A 6578-nucleotide genomic window follows, 5' to 3' on the forward strand; every position below is an offset into this window, starting at 1 on the left:
AAATTAAACGAAATAAACATTTGAAATATATGAGTTTGTATGTAATGTATGAATATAATATACAAGTTTCACTTTTTAAATGGAATTACTGAAATCAATCTACTTTTTCATGATATTCTAATTTTATGACCAGCACCTGAATGTTTACACTGCAGATTTTATCTTTTGTTACAATTATGGCAAAAATGCACAATTACTAATCACTTCTAGAAATAAACTGAGCCCTGATTAAATGTTTCACGACCTATAGTGGGATTCCAATCCCAACTTTGGGAACTACTGGTTAAACTAGTGAAGGCTGAAGGCAGAAAAACCTTGGTTAACTAAATTATCACAAGAGTTCCTCTCATCTAAACAAGACGTTTCAATAGTTTAATCTCCCTACACTTTCACTTTAAGAACAACTGAGCTTTTATTTGATCAAAGTTAAAAAAGGAACTACGAAAGCAGAAGATTGTACAAATATTTCACACAGATGTTTAAAATCAAGCCTGACATCTCTTCAGCTCTGTTTTAAAGAGTCCACAACAACACGTTCTGCCTTATTATTCATTTCTAAAGTTTTAATTAAATATTGGAACTTAAGCAACACAGGAAAAGTGATGTTTTTCAGACTAACCAGTGGGATTTTGTAAAGCTGCGTTTAAAAAAGGTCAAATCTGTTAAATGCGATGCGTCCAGTTTAAACTAAGGGACTTTACTGCTGGTTTCAACAACAAATCCACAACACAGTACTCCTGGAACAGGTCAGTGACCCCAAACACCACCAAATATGCTAACAGTCTGCTGTTCTGGATGACAATTTGATCTGATCTTTTATCCGTTATAAAGTGCTTTTAGTTTACATTGAAATTGTCAAGTTGTGTTGTGTCAACTATAAAAAGCCACTGACCACTGTTTATGTTCAACATCCTTTCTGTACCCAAAATATTTCCATATCACTGACAGAGCGTTCTTTTTCTGCAGAGTATTTTGCTTTTTGTTCATTTTTGTTGGGTGCACACAGAACCTCCATGTTCCTTAAAATGGGATTACTTAAATGTATTTTAACTCAAATAAACCTTAAATAAAGTAGGTGTGGAAAATAAAGTTTTAGGTGTACATTTTGTAAGTGGTAAGAAATCTGCAGTATGAAGTGCTTTGGTTTAAGACTCCTCATTTTGTGCCGATACAGTTTATTAAACTGAAGTCTTTAAAATAATTATACATGTTCAGTTAGACATGAATGAAAGTTTTCTTCCAGAACAACAATGAGGAAATCCAGAGCATCCTGCACGTTTCACCCTCTTGTAAAGTCTATTACAGTCACACAAATCATCAGCCAACTTTACAGCGGCTCTCTTTATGACCGTCAATAAAAAACGATAACAAAAAGGCTTATTTTGCAACCCATGAAAAATTCAACACGAGGAAGTAACTGTATCTGCATAAAGATCGACAATCCATGCAGGAATATTCAGACAAAACCCTGAGGCGAGCGTGATGGAGCGGCTCAGTGAAGCCATATCAGACATGACGGAGGGAAGCAAACACAAAGAGAGCAACTGGAGGGCAACCAGCGGTGATGTAATACCACCCAGGTTATTCATTAACTGCCTGCATCACGTCACCTGCGTCCACAGCCTTGAATAGGCTGATAAAAAAAAACAAAAACGGACTCTTCGATTTGCTCAATGACAGACACCACTTGTTTGTTTATACTGTAAACAATTACATCATGAGAGCATCTCTGTGTCCCAGAGGCGCTGCCATGAGCCAAATGTTACGTTAAACTGTCCTTCTTTACAGAGTATTCATTATTTATACTTTAAAAAGGAAACAGAACAAAGTTTCATTCACACATTTAGCTCTTAGAAACTGACCAGCCTCTTTCCTGGGCTCCTCTGAGACACAGAAAAACTATTTTAGAACTATTTTAAAAAGTTTTAAATATCTTTTTTTTAAAAAACTGTTTTGAAATCTATGTAGAAAACTTACTTGTATTATGGGCTGGAACAAATAAAAAAAAAAATATATATATATATATATATATATTTTCTTGAAGTTTGAAGTTCAAGAAGTTGCCGTCTGACTGAATTTGTACTTTCAACACGTTCGCTGTGCATGTTGCAAAAATATCACACTAACTCCTGATAGTATTTGATCAGACTTTGCCAGATATTGTATAATGTCTCAAGAATGTTCTGCATTAGTCAAATAAAAACATTCCTTGCATTTCTTAAAGGAATGCATGTCACCCGCCGCCTTTCATGCCAGAGTTTTACAAAAAAAGCTCATCTTATGCTGAAAAATGACAGAGCTGTAACCATTTAGTCAAGCAGTGTGTATAATCTGATGTGATATTGCAAGATCTGTTAGTGTTCAGATTATGTGTTGTGAATCTAAAAAAAAAATTGACTGAATTATATCAGTGTCTTGTTTTCGCTGTGGCGACCATCTTGAATTGGGTTCACTCCCAAAGTTAATCAGTTGTAGAAGTGCATCTAGTGTATATTTCATGAAAGCTTCATTAAAATCCATCAAGTGGTTCATGAGACATTTTGCTAATGAACAGAGTTGACTGCAAATCTTGAAGAAAGCTCTGGTACAAGCTTTTGGTAGATGGCAACATTTAACCTTTATTAAACTGCAATTTCATTAAATACATATGAAATTCTTTATGTTCTTCCGTGATGCACGCGTTTCTCACAAGCAGGGGCTGTTTATCCCTGGAAGTTCCCAGAGCAACATGCCTGCTGCTGTGAACAGTGATAGTGTGATTCAGAAGAAAAAAAAATCAATTCCTGGCTGGCCCTGGTGGAGAAGATCCGCACCATGATACTGTAAACAACCAGTCCAAATATAAAGCCCTCTGGTGTCCTCTGATCAATACTCCCAGCCCAGCAGCCGGAAGTTAAAGGGTCAAGTAACAAGCAACACACGGGGCTTTAACATGACAACTATTACCGGATGAACTCTGATCCGGCAGCCAAGAAAAGCAAATAATGCCTGACGATAAATACACACCCTTGTAATCTGATAATCACAGATGGAAAATAGAGTTCCTTAGAAACACACGGCTTCAGATATTGCGACCAAAAGAGGGATGAGCCACACAAAGACGGATGGGACACTGTATATCCTCTGTGACAGCGTTAATAACAATAATGGAGCGCGAGCGGCCAAAGCGCTCCATAATAAAGCGACCTACATTAGACAGAATAAACAGCACGAGCTGTTTCTTTTATAAGGCTGAAGGAAACTGATGGTAATTTACACCCTTATTGACCGGCTCAGCTGGTCCTGTGTCAGCGTCCTGTTTTGTTGTGACGCGTAGAAATGTCCGCGCCTCTCCATTGATCAGAAAAAAAGGCTGCGGTGAAAGAAAACTGAATAAATATGTCGAGATGGAGGAGGGGGAAAAAAAACCGCTCCTACCTTAAAATAACCGGAAGGAAAACAACCGAATCTTCATCACGAGAAAATATCTGATAACTTCAACCTGGACGGCTTTAATTCCCATTTTAAGACGTGCGCGCACATGAAGGGGGGAGTGCGCGCTGGCGGGTTCACTGCAGCAGGAGGCACGATGTATGGCAAGCCAAGTTATCATATAATGCTCGGACAGGCTCTTCTGAGCAGATCAGTTCTTTCTATAGGTAAAATGAACATTACAGATACCCAGAATGCCATTCGTCTTGTCCATAATCAAGATGTCGGATGTCTCCAAAAACTAATTAAATCATTTTTCTGATTCAGCTTTCAGCTGCAGAAATCAAGATGTGTCTTTCTAAAGTAAACATTGGGACTATCCTAAATAAAACACTTTCAGAATTCAAAACTCGTTGTTTAACTTATAATTTGTGTATTATAATCTTATTTTCTGTTTTCTAAGGGACTTTGGACCACCTGTTTGGAAACTAAAGATAAAAAGTATCTTTTATGGCCAAGCCACGTTTCAAGCAATGTCTATTAATGTGTGCCCCTGATAATTAAATAAGATAACTAAAGTAGTATTCTTACTAAGGAAAAAAAATATTATTACTTATCGACCCATTGTTACATGTTGTAAGTTTTATTTTAGAGAAAAACAAATCAAAAAACATTACATACAGGATGTAATGTGAGTTTCTCACATAAAACCTTGACTGTTTTAGGAAGAAAGCCTGACTGGAAATCTGTTTTTTTATTATTATTATTTTTTTGCCAATAAGAATAGTTGAATAATGAATAACTGGCAATAAATTCATAGTCCAACCGGCGCTGACTCAGAGCAGTCTTGGGTCCAACCACTACATTTGGGATTTTCCCACCTTTTTCCTGTCTAGTGGGTTGGAATAATTGGAATCTGCATTGATCATAAAAAAGGAAAAGCACCCAGAACTTCTTTGTCATCTATTTATTGTCTTCCTGTCTGAGAAAGCGCCATGGCACAGTTCTGAACTTTGCTTCAACAAAAGCTGCAAAGGGGATTTTTCCAACAACCCCATTAAGACTGTTAGTTCATGTTTTCAGCTGCCTGTGTTCCTAAAATCAACCACTTTCATACGCCAGTTCAAACTTTATTTTTTCACCAGAAAAATGCAAACAGATGACATGATGTTCTGCAGTAATTAATACAATCTGTGGGGTGAATAAATGTTTGTTATGTGTTGTAAAAAAGGACTGATTAGTATTATTTTAACCACTGAAACAGATTTCCTGAACATTCATGAAAGATAATTTGCTGAATGTTTTATTAGAACCTTAAACAATATGTAGAAAAATATGCCAATCTATGTGATTAATGTCATTGTTCTGTAGAAATCCAGGAAGTTAAAGCCATAATGGCTATCAGAGTATGCAGTTTTTCAATGTTTTTGAATAAAATATGTGTATCATCTATGACAAAAATGACCACTAAATACGCATCATTCACTACCAACAATCAACCACTTCATTTGTAATAAATGAATCATTTTGTTGCCAAAAATAGCTAGCTATTTGTTTACATTTGATCATTGACGAGGGGACTTCAGACAGCCTCAGCACACGAAGCTAAGATCATCTGAAATTAGCTGTGGCGAGATATTCCAAACACTAACGGGAGAATGATTGTAGCTGATCGCCACATTTAACTGTGAAGAAAGATGAGGAATATTTGCTGTTTTCTAACATAATATTTACAAAAACCCTGATGAGTTGAATTGACTCCCAAAGAAATATTTAATGATGTAGAAATTGTTTAAGAAGCATAAACATTCAAATCAAAAACAATTTATTCAAATTTTTATTCAAATCAAAAATATGCAATTTAAAAAATTTGCATATTTTGACAGCTATTTCAGCTCTAATTATGTCAGAATTTAAAATTTTAAATAACTGGTTTAAAAAAGATTTAAAAAAGATTGACATACATAAAAAATCCTTGATATATATATATTCTTTTTACTATTATAGTAACCTTAGTTGAGATATTTTTAATTTCACTTCTAGCAAGCATGTGATTATTGAATCCCAATAATGACAGAAGTGTGGTTTGATTATATGATACAACGGCCTGCCATAATACACAGAAAGCGAGCAGACCCTATATCCTGTATATATAGCAACGCACTTCATAAAATAAAAAAAAAAACAACTAAAAACTGATCACTGAACACACACAGCACTCACCTGGGGCTGCACGCGGCTGTCGCGTGTCATTCACCTGGCCTCCATGTGCCTTCACGCGCTGTTTACCTGGCGGTGTTGTGGAAGTGGCAGCAGCCACAGCTGACGGAGGCTGACAGCGCCAAGAACAAACGAGGCATGAACGCGCGCGGACCCGGGCTGCACGCGCTTCCCCTCGGCCCTTTAACTGAGCAGGAGACGCTGTCGGCTCATGGGGAGGTTCAAGCAGGTTAGCTCGGCCAGGTAAACGTTGAAACGGTTCAGGTGTGTGTATGTGTGTGTGTGCGGGTGTGTGTGTGTGTGTGTTGATGAGGAAGAGGTGCACTTTAGCACTTTCATTAACGAAAACGATGAGGTCATGGTTCAGGAGGGAGAGGAGTGGAAACGTCACCTCCAGCCAATCAGCGACGCGGACTCGAGGTTAGGCTGACGTCAGCGTTCCGCTTGAAGGATTAAAGGGATAGTTCGGCTGTTTTTTAAAGGAGACGCGCTCATGAAATAACTCCAGGAATCACCAACACGGAAGAAGCAGATTTAATGAGTGTAAAATAAACCTGTCCCACTGACAATAATAGAAGCTTTTGCACATCATTTTTTTAACTTTAGTTTTTCACATTTGAATGATGAAACAGGATTTAAGATCATTTATTTGTTTTGTTATGTGCATGCATGTTAGAATCCAAGCATAACATTTTGATTTCTTTAAAGTTATTAAAAATGTGCACGCTTTGTCATTTTTAAATTCTTATTTGAGTTCAGTTCCAAATGTAAAACTGTAACAAAAACATCCCAGAATCATGCTGTAAACGTGTTGCAGTTTATAGATTAGTTCAGTAACTAAGAAAAAATAAACTAATTTAAATATAATTTTCACAAGGTTTACATTTAAATTCACAATAAAAACTATATTGCCGACTTCTAAAAAATATATTTTACATATGCAGGTT

General features: G+C 36.6%; 1 protein-coding gene across 2 annotated transcripts in view; it reads right to left on the reverse strand.

The window, feature by feature from the left end:
- Positions 1-5941, reverse strand: part of dusp8a (dual specificity phosphatase 8a) — a 49039-nt gene extending 43098 nt beyond the window's left edge. Inside the window, exon 1 of one of the 2 annotated variants that reach the window (XM_017419016.3) lies at positions 5635-5941. The gene's annotated coding sequence lies outside the window, so the exon portion shown is untranslated. Of the gene's footprint in view, positions 1-3417; positions 3545-5634 lie in introns of those variants that run through there. The other variant, XM_017419015.3, reaches the window with a different exon arrangement.
- Between the last annotated feature and the right edge of the window lie 637 nt (positions 5942-6578).

Source organism: Kryptolebias marmoratus, linkage group LG11 (assembly GCF_001649575.2).
Source record: "Kryptolebias marmoratus isolate JLee-2015 linkage group LG11, ASM164957v2, whole genome shotgun sequence".
Taxonomy (NCBI): domain Eukaryota; kingdom Metazoa; phylum Chordata; class Actinopteri; order Cyprinodontiformes; family Rivulidae; genus Kryptolebias; species Kryptolebias marmoratus.